The sequence below is a fragment of the Thalassophryne amazonica genome, chromosome 6, assembly GCF_902500255.1.
Source record: "Thalassophryne amazonica chromosome 6, fThaAma1.1, whole genome shotgun sequence".
Lineage (NCBI taxonomy): Eukaryota > Metazoa > Chordata > Actinopteri > Batrachoidiformes > Batrachoididae > Thalassophryne > Thalassophryne amazonica.
In genome coordinates, this window is record NC_047108.1 from 24,650,588 (window position 1) to 24,663,852 (window position 13,265).

Here is a 13,265-nt window from a genome sequence, read left to right on the forward strand (position 1 = left end):
TGACGTGTAGATGGGTGACAGCTGTCATGAGATGATGAGTAACAGCTGTCACCCCCGGCTGTGTCCGTGGCGGCAGCGCCCTCTCGTGCCTGAAGCCTGCACTCCAGGCAGGGCGCCACCTGGTGGTGGTGGGCCAGCAGTACCTCCTCTTCTGGCGGCCGACACAACAGGACCCCCCCCAACAGGCGCCTCCTGGTGCTCGACCAGGCTTGTCCGGGCGGCGGCGGTAGAAATCGGCCAGGAGGGCCGGATCCAGGATGAAGCTCCTCTTCACCCAGGAGCGTTCTTTGGGTCCATACCCCTCCCAGTCCACCAGATACTGAAACCCCCGGCCCATCCGACGGACATACAGGAGCCGGCACACGGTCCAAGCCGGCTCCCTGTCAACGATCCGGGCAGGAGGCGGCGCCGGACCGGGAGCACAGAGGGGTGAGGTGTGGTGTGGTTTGATCCGGGAAACATGGAACATGGGGTGGATCCGCAGTGAAGCTGGGAGCTGGAGCTTCACTGCGGCCGGGCTGAGGACCTTGAGGATCTTGAAGGGGCCAATGTACCTGTCCTTCAATTTCGGGGAGTCCACTTGTAAGGGAATGTCCTTCGTAGACAACCACACCTCCTGCCCGGGCTGGTATGCAGGGGCCGGGGTCCGCCGGCGGTCTGCACGGGCCTTAGCCCTCGTCCGGGCCTTCAGCAAGGCAGAATGGGCGGTGCGCCACACCCGACGGCACCTCCGCACGTGGGCCTGGACCGAGGGCACACCGACCTCTCCCTCTACCATGGGAAACAATGGGGGCTGGTACCCCAGACACACCTCAAATGGGGAGAGGCCGGTGGCAGAAGACACCTGACTGTTATGGGCATACTCGATCCAGGCCAGATGGTTACTCCAGGCCATCGGATGCGTGGATGTCACACAGCGAAGGGTCTGTTCCAGCTCTTGGTTGGCCCGTTCTACCTGTCCGTTTGTCTGTGGGCGGTACCCGGACGAGAGGCTCATGGTGGCCCCCAGTTCTCTGCAGAAACTCCTCCAGACTTGAGAGGAAAACTGGGGACCACGATCCAAGACAATGTCAATTGGTATCCCATGCAGACAGACGACGTGGTGGACCAGGAGGTCAGCAGCCTCCTGGGCAGTAGGGAGCTTCTGGAGGGCCACGAAGTGGGCCGCCTTGGAGAATCGGTCCACTATCGTGAGGATGGTGGTGTTGCCCTGGGACGGCGGGAGGCCCGTGACGAAATCCAGGCTGATATGGGACCAGGGGCGATGAGGCACTGGCAGCGGCTGGAGAAGCCCTTGTGTCTTCTTGTGCTTGGCTTTGCCCCTGGCACAGGTGGTGCAGGCCTGGATATACTCCCAGACGTCGGCCTCCATGGACGCCCACCTGAAGCGCTGCCGGATAACTGCCACGGTCCTTCGCACCCCCGGATGACAGGAGAGCTTGGAACCGTGACAGAAATCCGGAACTGCAGCTCTAGCCTCTGGTGGGACGTAAAGTCTGTTCCTCGGACCAGTTCCGGGGTCCGGGCTCCGTTCCAGGGCCTCCCGGACGGTCTTCTCAACGTCCCAGGTGAGGGTTGCCACGATAGTGGACTCTGGAATGATGGAGTCCGGTGGATCCGACAGCTCAGTTTTGACTTCATCTTCGTGCACCCGGGACAAGGCATCCGATCTCTGGTTCTTGGTCCCGGGGCGGTAAGTGATTTGGAAGTCAAAACGACCGAAGAACAGTGACCAGCGGGCTTGCGTGGGGTTCAGCCGCTTGGCAGTCCTGATATACTCCAGGTTCCGATGGTCAGTGAAAACTGTGAATGGCACAGACGCTCCCTCCAACAGGTGTCTCCACTCCTCAAGAGCCTCTTTCACCGCAAGGAGTTCTCGATTGCCGACATCATAGTTCCGTTCGGTCGGGGTCAACCTGCGGGAAAAATAGGCACACGGGTGAAGAACCTTATCGGTCTCTCCGCTCTGGGAAAGCACGGCTCCTATCCCTGAGTCAGAGGCGTCCACTTCAACCACGAACTGGCGGCTAGGGTCGGGCTGCACCAGAACTGGTGCAGTCGAGAACCGTCGTTTCAACTCCTTGAACGCGGCTTCACACCGATCTGACCAGGTGAAGGGGACTTTTGGAGAGGTCAGGGCTGTCAGGGGGCTAACTACCTGACTGTAGCCCTTAATGAACCTCCTGTAGAAATTTGCAAAGCCGAGGAACTGTTGCAGCTTCCTGCGGCTTGTTGGTTGGGGCCAATCTCTCACCGCCGCAACCTTGGCCGGATCGGGCCGACGGAGTTGGAGGAGATGATAAACCCCAGGAAGGACAAAGAGGTGCGGTGGAACTCGCACTTCTCGCCCTTCACAAATAGCCGGTTCTCCAACAACCGCTGCAGGACCTGACGTACATGCTGGACATGAGTCTCAGGGTCCGGAGAAAAGATGAGTATATCGTCCAGATATACGAAGACGAATCGGTGCAGGAAGTCCCGCAAGACGTCATTTACCAAAGCTTGGAACGTCACAGGGGCTTAGTGAGGCCGAACGGCATGCCCGGGTACTCGAAGTGACCTAACGGGGTGCTAAATGCCGTCTTCCACTCGTCTCCCTTCCGGACCCGAACCAGGTGATACGCATTCCTAAGATCCAATTTTGTAAATATTTTGGCTCCATGCAGGGGGATGAACACGGAATCTAACAATGGCAACGGGTATCGGTTGCGAACCATAATCTCATTCAGCCCCCTGTAATCAATGCATGGACGGAGTCCGCCATCTTTCTTGCCCACAAAAAAGAAACCTGCACCCATCGGGGAGGTGGAATTCCGAATCAGCCCAGCAGCTAATGAGTCCCGGATGTAGGTCTCCATTGATTCGCGCTCAGGTCGTGAGAGGTTGTACAGCCTGCTGGACGGAAACTCCACGCCTGGAATCAAATCAATGGCACAATCGTATGGAGGGTGCGGGGGAAGGGTGAGTGCCAGATCCTTGCTGAAGACGTCAGCAAGATCGTGGTACTCAACCGGCACCGCTGTCAGATTGGGAGGGACTTTGACCTCCTCCTTAGCATGTAAACCGGGAGGAACCGAGGATCCTAAACACACCCGATGGCAGGTTTCGCTCCACTGAACCACCACCCCAGACGGCCAATCAATCCGGGGATTGTGCTTCAACATCCACGGGAAGCCCAAAATCACGCGGGAGGTAGAAGGAGTCACAAAAAACTCGATCTCCTCCCGATGATTTCCAGGCACCACCAGAGTTACTGGTTGTGTCTTGTGCGTGATTAAAGGGAGAAGGGTGCCATCTAGTGCCCGCACCTGCAATGGCGAAGGGAGTGCCACCAGAGGGAGCCCTACCTCCCTAGCCCATCTGCTGTCTACCAGATTCCCTTCCGACCCCGTGTCCACCAGTGCTGGGGCTTGAAGGGTTAAATCCCCGCTCAGGATTGTAACTGGGAGTCGTGTGGCAATACGTGTGTGTCCCACGTGAATGTTATGACCCCCCCTTAGTCCAGTCTCTAAGGGCGAGTGTTGTCGTTTTGGCCGTTTGGGGCAGTTTTTCTGTATGTGCTCTTTTGAGCTGCAGAGAAAACACTCCCCGCGGACCAGCCTCCTCATTCTGTCATCTGTTCTCATTTTGGCCCTGTGCGTTTCCCTAGCAACGTCAGCAGGGGGAGCTGTTGCCACACAGAGCGCTGCGGCTGTGGAGCGTGGGGAGGGCGGAACCCTTTCGGAACCGGAAGGGAGAGGGACGGCGCGTACCCGGCCACGTCCTTCGTCTCGCTCCCGATGGCGTTCCTCCAACCGATTGTCTAACCGTATAACGAGATTGATAAGCCCATCTAAATCTCACGGTTCGTCCTTAGCCAACAGGTGCTCCTTCAGGACCGACGACAGTCCGTTTATGAAGGCGGCGCGGAGCGCAGCGTCATTCCAGCCAGACCTCGCAGCCGTGATGCGGAAGTGGCCTGCATAAGCGGCTGCGCTCCGGCACCCCTGTCTCATTGACAGCAGCACAGTTGAAGCTGTTTCTCCTCTATTAGGGTGATCAAAAACCATTTTGAACTCCCTCACAAACCCAGCATATGTGTGAAGGAGCCGTGAATTTTGCTCCCAAAGCGCCGTAGCCCAGGCGCGTGCCTCATCTCGGAGCAAGTTAATGACATAAGCCACCTTACTGGCGTCAGACGCGTACATTACGGGACGTTGTGCAAAGACGAGCGAACACTGCATAAGAAAGTCTGCGCACGTCTCCACACAACCCCCGTACGGCTCTGGGGGGCTTATGTATGCTTCAGGGGATGGTGGGGGGGTCGTTGAACGACCAGTGGAACGTCTGTATTCTGCACTGGGTCGGCAGGAGGAGGAGCTGCAGCAGCACCCTGAGCGCGCGCTTCCACCTGTGCGGTGAGAGCCTCCATCCTGCGATTAAGGATGACGTTTTGCTCGGTCATCTGATCCAACCGAGCAGTAAAGGCGGTGAGGATTTGCTGCAACTCACCAAACACGCCTCCTGCAGACGCCTGTGCACCCTGCTCTTCCACTGGCTGTTCAACGGCTGGGTGACGCCCCTCGGGATCCATGACGCTGGCCGAGATATCCTGTTGGGAAAGTGTCGTGACACGGACCCACAACAGGGGGCGTAAATGAACGTACAATGATAGAGTCAAAAATGAACACTTTTACTGTTGTGAATGAGCACAACCACAATACAACAGATTACAGAATGTAAGACAATAGTCAATCACAAAGGTGACGTGTGGGCAGGCTTGAGGATAGAAGACGTCTGTCCTGAGAAGAACCGGAACCACACGATTTCCTCCGCCACTGAACCTGGAGAATACTGGAGCCGCCAAGTCCCGAATCCCCAGGTGGCCACCGTCTCCGAGCGTCGGATCTGGTACTGCTGGCGAGGAGCAGAAACAATCAGAGGTGGGTGTGTGTACACCCAGTAACAACGCTGGTGGAGATCCCACCTCCACCTCCTATCCAGAAAACAGGTACGTGCAGCAGTTGAGAGTACTTATCACAGAATAGCGTGGGGAGCGAAGACGTCAGCTCTCCACGTCTCTCACACTCAGCCTCCGGCTGCGAGCACTCACGGAACTGGCTGCAAACACTGTGTAACAAACACTTGTCAGAAAAGACAAAAGCAACGGCTGAGAGTTTTACCTTTACTGGTAGATGATATCTCAGCAACGAGGTGGAGATGAAGTCCGGTTTTTATGGAAGAGAATGATGAAGTGTAGATGGGTGACAGCTGTCATGAGATGATGAGTAACAGCTGTCACCCCCGGCTGTGTCCGTGGTGGCAGCGCCCTCTCGAGCCTGAAGCCCGCACTCCAGGCAGGGCGCCATCTGGTGGTGGTGGGCCAGCAGTACCTCCTCTTCTGGTGGCCCACACAACAAAACCTTCAAATTACACAGTACAAAAGTAAACAAACTGAACAGTACAATGCAGACAACGTGTCTTTTGCCTTTTAGGTTTTGAAAAACAAGATGCCCCCCAGAGCAAGTAAACTTACAGTCGTTTTCTGCTGTTTTCAAAAACTGCACAGGGAAAACAGTATATTTTTGTCTTTTAGGCAATGTAAAGTGTAAACAGCACTGGTCTCTCAGACTCTGGCTTTCACAGTATTAAATGACAAAAAACAAACAAAAACAAAACACAAGTTAAAAACTTAAGTGTTTTGACATGACAGCATGAATAGCTGTGTGCTATACAAAGAAATTAAAGTGACAGTCATGTGCCTGCTCTCCCCCCAAAAGAAAATAACAAAAATATGATGGCCTGCCCTAAACCATATCCCTGTCATTAATCATGTCTGCAGCCCATCAAGGTTTTCACTCCCACTGGCAAGGTAGGTTTCTGGCAAGGAACACATATTGACCTTATTTGGCTTAAGACAGCATCTCTCTTGAGACTAGAGATGGGTATCGAGAACCGGTTCCTTTCGGGTATCGTTAAGAAATGATTCGATCCACCGACATCAATAAGCTTTGTGCTTAACGATTCTGTTATCGGTCCTTCAGAGTGGCCGTTGTTTTGGCGGGTGTTTGTCAGGAAAATGATCATTTCTCTACACTGATTACAGACCCTGCAGCGGGTCCTCCTTAATCAACTTTTCTGCAGCGCGGCTTTGCTTTGAACCTTGAACCAATCGAAGTGTGGTTTGCAGATTGAAGTAATGCTTCGGTCGATTGCTTCGTTTATTTCTTTCTCTTAATTTTCCCCCGCTAAAACCCTAAAGAGCATACGTCTGTGAGTATTATTTACCTTTTCTATGTTAAACTGACCTGTAATGGTCTTCTGAAACAGTTGATAGATGTATTTTATAACTTAAAAATGGGAGCGATGCTAAAGCGTTAGCATGTCTATGGCATTTTCAATGTTAAAAGTTAGCATTTAGCAACTGCAGCCGTCATCACGTTCGGGTGCATTTATTTTCAAATTATAATATTCCTTAAATTTATTTTTGCTTATATATTAATAATCTAAATGATTATTATATACAATTTTAGAGAAAGAGACAAAAAGAGTCCCAGATTGCATTTCAGAGCTTCTAGAATTCAAACATTTTTGTGCAGGTGGTGTTGGGGGGTAATTTTGGGTTTCAGCTTTTTTTGTTTTTCACCACTTTTATCCCTGAATATGAGTTGTGATTCACTTTTGTGCAGATTAAAGTTACTAACTGGGACTCCTGTCTCGTTGCGAGAAAGAAACGAGAATCATCCTCCGTTCTGTTCACACAGCTCCAAACGTTGCGCGGCTCTCTGACAAGTCAAGATAGAACGATAGAATTCAGTCTGAATTAATAACTTCAAAGCGAAACACAGTTTTGTTTATTTTTATTTATGTCCAGAGATCAAGGATACAGTGACTAATTTCATATTTATTTACTTTAAGACTCAAGGAACTACATAGAAAACCTGTAAAGCCTACTTTTAGTACAAAATTCACGAGGTATCGATAAGGGATAATGCTGTTTCAGATTTGTTGTGTTAGCGCTTTTGACTGGTACTTTTTTACAGCAAAGTTCACTTCCTCCACGTTACTGGGCTCTCCCTTATTGTTAGGCTTAAAACCGAAATGCATCCAGAGCAGTGCCATGGTACGTGGCTTTAGAACCAGAACGTCCCCACCTTCCATGCTATTATCCTAGCATCACTAACCATCCGACCAGACCAGACGAGAGGGAAACAGACCGAGTGAGGCTGCGACACTGCGTGCGGCTGCTGGAGCAGCACAATGACGTCAGATTCTTTGTCGTTTTATGCAACTTTGTGGACAAAATAAATAATTCACGGTAATCGCGAATATGAAAAATAATCACAAATATGAAAAATAATCGCGATTGACAAATATTGTAATAATTGTGACTGCCCTACCAGGGACCCATAATCAGCCTACATGGGTCCCACCTAGTGTGGGCCCCAGATGGCCGAAACCACCCATGTGCCCTAACCCTAACCCACCTTCAGCCCATGAGGGCAAGCCCACATGGGGTCACCATGGAATTTGCGAAACGTAGGATGATAGGGGAAAGTTCCGCCTTTTTTGCCTCTGATTGGCTAGAAGGTGTCTACCATGATTGGCTATTTGATTTGGCTGTGAAACGTCATCTTACGTTCAGGAACTGCCATTGTCTTATAACGATAATAACAGTGCAATAAATGCATGCCGTTATATTTATATTCCAAGCTCACATTTTCATGGCCTTTTTAGAGCGCATTTAGATTAGTCTTAGTTTTTTGGGGTAGTTTTGTGATGAAAATGTGAACTTACAATGTTATCACAATGTTGGATTGTTGTTTACTCTGATGGCTCTCAAGCGTTGAACAGTATTCTATTAAAGCATATGCAGACTTGTGCAATGCCTGGGTCATCCGCAAATCTTTGTCAAATTTGCGGATGACACTACTGTGGTTGGGCTGATTCAAAACAACGATGAGACGGCCTACAGAGAGGTGGTCCTGAACCTCACTACTTGGTGCTCCTTGAATAACCTGGCACTTAACTCCTCAAAGACAAAGGAGTTGGTGCTAGATTTTAGGCGGAAGAGGGAGAACCCACCCCCCCCCCCTTCTCATTCAGGGAGACACCATAGAGAGGGTCAGTGACTTCAAGTTCCTGGGAACATACATTTCTCAGGACCTGACATGGGGCACCAACACCAATGCCCTTGTGAAAAAGGCACAGCAGTGTCTGTATTTTTTACGGTCAATGAGGAAGGTCAGCCTGTCCCAGGAACTGATGCTGTCCTTCTATAGGTGTTCTGTAGAGAGTGTCCTCACCAACAACATCTTGCTGTGGTACAGGAACTGCTCTCAGGCTGACAAGAAGGCTCTGGAGAGAGTCAGGAAGTCAGCACAGAACATCATAGGAGCGCAGCTGTCCTCTCTGTCAGACATCTATAACACCAGATGTCTGCGCAGGGCCAGAAGCATCAGCTTCGATGGTTCACACCCCGGATACAGCCTGTTCTCACTGCTGCCCTCAAGAAAGAGGTACCGGTCCATCAAGGCCCGCACATCCAGACTCAACAACATGTTCTACCCAAGTGCAATACGAGTATTGAATGCACATTAGCCTACAGTCTGCACTATTCATTGCATTTTTTTTTTATAAAGGTGAATGCAATGAATAGTACAGACACCTATTTATATACACCTAGTGGCTCCTTTGTAAATACAAGTACATATTCTTATTTGTCTTTTTATATTTACTTTTACACCTTTGCACTACGGGAGTTGTCTTTTAATTTTGTTGTACCTTGTGTATAATGACAATAAAAAGCATTCTATTCTATTCTAAATGTAGGCCTATGCAGTAAACTATCTCCTCCAGTCTTAACCCATTTCAACCCATCGGTCACAACTGTGACCGGGAAAAAAATTTGACACTTTCAAGGGCTTAAAAATGTTACTGAATCAATCATCAGTAAATGACATGTAGAGCAAAAATGGAGACATGGAAGGATTTGAATGAAGTATGTGCAATATCAAGTGCTTAGTCCAATTTGTCACATGACCAGAGCTGTTTACATTATAGTGGCACAGAGAGAATCAAATTGTTACACCAATGCTCTCAAACAAATCCTTAGAAAGGTTTGTTAAAATAAACATTTCACCAAGATTGGCAAATTTTCCAGAATTTACACTTTTCTCTGTGCAATCATCAAAATATGAACATATCTCACTCAGAAATGTTACTATGATTTTGTCCCAGCTTAATTCAACACACTCAAATAATAATCGTAAACATACTTCCCCCCACCCCACCCCAGTGGGCCTAACATGCCATAATAGCCCAATGCTTACGCACTTTACAGCACAACCACTGTCTCACCTTCGCCCCAATTAGAGATGGGCATTGATAAGATTTTATCGATATCGATACCATTACCTCTTGTGAATTTTCTGTGTACTAAACGTAGGCTTTACAGGTTTTCTATGTCAACAACATTTTAATGAGTCTTAAAGTATATAAATATGAAATTGGTCACTGGATCCTTAAACTCTGGACATAAATAAACTCTACATGGTGGATCCTTGATCTCTGAACATAAATAGAAATAAACAAAATCTGTTGTTTTTGTCAAAAGCATTTCCTTTCAGAAATTACTGGCATGAATGACTTTCCATACATCTAAGCTAAGCTCTTGCAGCTCTGCTGCACATCAAGATGTAATTCACAAAGAAAACAACAACAACAACAACGACAACAAATGCAGAGCCATTACTTATTATACAGAAAACAAATGCACACAAACGTGCTGGAATGCGAACAACTAATGCTAACTTTAACATTGAAAACTATGTCATAGAACTGATCAAGGACAAACTATTCAAAACATCTCTGGCTGAAATATGTTAAAATACTGAAGACTACACAGAGAAATGTGTAAATTGCACATGAAAAACCCTGATAATACATTATCCCACCAGTCACTATTGTGACCGACCAAAAAAAAAAAAAAAAAAAAAAAAACATTTTCACCCGCTTTTCCATGAAATTATATATATATATATATATATATATATATATATATATATATATATATAAATTTGGGATAAAATGGGTTAATGATGTGAAGTAATAATGAGGTGACTGGTAGTAAGATACACTGGGTCACCAGGAACTTTTTCAAGGCATCATTCAGGAAGAAACGGTCTATAAGGGAAATAAGGCATGAGCATGTATAAAGTAACCAGTTTGTAATAGTTTATTACTCGATTGTAGAATTCTATTATTAAAAAACAAAGAAAAACAGACTCTTGCATTTATGGGTTGACATGAAATGTAATAACTGCAATATAGAAATGACTGTTTATACTGATAAATCTATATCTTATTTAATCTGGGATTGTGCACATATTCAAATTAAGGTGCAGGAGCAGCCAAAAACAAATACAAACACATACAAATGTAGCTGCAAGCAGCCATGTGGAGGTCAAGCAGAAATGGTAACATAGATAAAGTTAATGTTAGTTTGCTTACTACTAGGATAGTAACTTTACTGAAGATGCGATGGTGGGCACCCATTGATAAACTATTCATCTGCGATAACCAAGTACAGCCTTCTACTTATTTTGCAGATTTATTTACCACTTATCTTAAAACATTTCTCTCTGCTCAGCTGTCAGTCAGTCTGCCCTGCTTGAGCATGAGCTAACATTTCAAAACAGACTTCTACTGCTGCTCACCTTCTAGCCAATCACAGGCGAAAAGGGTGGAACCTTCTGCTCACCTTCTAGCCAATCACAGGCGAAAAGGGCGGGACCTTCGCCAACCATCCTACGTTTCACAAATTCGCGCCCCAGACACAACTAAAGCCCCGGTCACAACCCACCGTGCGTTTTTTTTTTTCGCCACGGCCATACGTTTTTGTGAAAACGTACGGAGGCAGTAGCAAGAGGAGGGAGGGAGTATGTTCAACGCACGTCTCTAGGAGTGTAACGATAAAGAGAGTTGACAATAAAGCAGTGTGTGTGTGTGTGTGTGGGGTCGCTTTTCTTTTTTATGAGCGGGACCGGAGCGGCAGGTGTTTTTCGGCATCAGCGATGCATGAGCATGTCCAGCCTGCAGCGGTCAGTTGTACGAGTGTTTACTTGCCTCGAAAAGTTACAGCTAGTTAACAGACTGAAGTTGTGGAGTGTGTGTTGCTGACGTTTGGAAATAAAGTCCAAGTTCAAGTGAGAAGCTGCGTTGTGCATGCAAGTCTGTCGGCCTCCATAGTATGTGGTGAGTGCCGTAATCTGTACTGCCTACGTACGGATTTGGTTAATTCAATAGTAAAGCCGTGGTCACAACCCGCCATACTTGCACGTGCGTGCAGTCTGCTTGCAAAAACGTGGGCTAAATTTGGAGATCCGTACTTCGTAAGTACTGCCTCAGTACTAATTTAGGAGCACGCAGACACGCCGTAGAGGTTTTAGTGCATGCAGAACTTTCGCTGCGGTCAGGCTGCAGATTCACCAGCAGTACAGATGACGCACGTTGTGAGTACTGCCTCAGTACGGATTCAAAGCAGCACATTTGAACGTACTCCCTCCCTCCTCTTGCTACTGCCTCCGTACGTTTTCACAAAAACGTAGTGGCCGTGGCATCCGCAGAAAACGTACGGCGAAAAAAAAAAAACGCACGGTGGGTTGTGACCGGGGCTTAATTGAATGAAAATGTGCTGCTTTGAATCCGTACTGAGGCAGTACTCACAACGTGCGTCATCTGTACTGCTGGTGAATCCGCAGCGAAAGTTCTGCATGCACTAAAACCTCTACGGTGTGTCTGCATGTGTCTGCGTGCTCCTAAATTCGTACTGAGGCAGTACTTACGACGTACGGATCTCCAAATTTAGCCCACGTTTTTGCAAGTAGACTGCACGCACGTGCAAGTACGGCGGGTTGTGACCAAGGCTTAACTGGGACCCAGCTGGGCAGCCCAGATAGGGCCCGTTCACCAGCCCATATGGGTAGTAACAGCACAATAACACACTCAGAATCATCAACCCGTTTCTCTTCGCATCCATACCTTTACTTTAAAAATAGGTTGTTTTTTCCCCTCATGTAGCTTAGTGCTCTGCTGACAGTATAACGTTTTTTCCAACATCAATATGTTTGTCAGCAGCTTTCATATATCTCAGATGTGGAGTTTAAAAGAAAACACAAGTGATAAAAATCAACGAGTGGTTTTATTATTAAACTAAATACCTGTAACGCTGACAACAGGTACATCGTCCTTACCTTTCTGGTTCTCTGCGCAAAAACACCGCAAACCCAGCGGTTTGATGAGACAGCTGCTAATGCCATAAAAGAGGAAGTTGACTGAAATAGCTAGCTTTTAGCAGTAAAATACCATGCTGAGCAGCTGAAGGTAAAAGTCCAGTCGTGCTAAAATCAGCCATTTGCACGAGAACTACAGTGAGATAAAATGATCTCTGCTCATCAGGTTCTCTGAGAGACGTGGCTTCTAACAATACCAAGACAGAGGCTACCGCTATCGAAACAAAAACCCACAATCAAAACTTCCAAAATAAGAGTGTTTCACTAATTTATTTCAATCAAGCGAAACAAACAATAATGTAATAAAAAAGTGCCTTATTTTTTTTTAAAAAAAATCATACTATTTCAGTGATGGTTCACGTATTTTTAATATTTGTTCTAATTTTTAAATGACAAAGATGGTTTTATTTTTAAATTACCACTTCCACACTTCCGGCTGACTCATTTCAACTAGAGTGTGGCGTCAACTCAGAACATAGCGCCATTTTGGTTCCAACTGCGCTGAACTCATGAATGAACTTCAAATTTTTTAAAAATCATTTAACCATATACAGCAACAATCCAGGTAGAGGTGCTATCAAAATAAATATAAAAATAGTTAAGCTATTAAATTTACGTATATTTACAATTTATGATTATTTATTTAATTAATTTAAAGCCTCTATGCAGCTGCAGCTCTGTAACTCCGTGTCAGGCAGATGTAAATTGTCCCAACTCTCACAGCCTAGTGGCTGAAATCTCGTTGCAAGCTCACAAACATAACACAATGGAACGAGATCTTGAGTTGGCATTCCAGTCTCTCTACTTCTGTGTTTAAACTTGATGTAGTTTCCACCTATGAAAAAAAGATATGTGGTGACACTCAGTAAAGAGTATTCCTCCACCAAGGAGCAGGGGCCACCTTCCCTTACCCAGTTCGAAACCCTTCTACCATTCGACTTTTGTTTTGTTTTGTAAACTGATGTTAAGACCTTGTTCTTTCCATTACAAACC

General features: G+C 47.2%; 1 protein-coding gene across 1 annotated transcript in view; it reads right to left on the bottom strand.

Annotated features, from left to right (window-relative positions):
• The window catches only part of LOC117511969 (solute carrier family 35 member E2A-like), an 81,949-nt gene extending 69,489 nt beyond the window's left edge, over window positions 1-12,460 (bottom strand). The window contains exon 1 of the mRNA XM_034171903.1: window positions 12,234-12,460. The gene's annotated coding sequence lies outside the window, so the exon portion shown is untranslated. The remainder of the gene's footprint in view (window positions 1-12,233) is intronic.
• Between the last annotated feature and the right edge of the window lie 805 nt (window positions 12,461-13,265).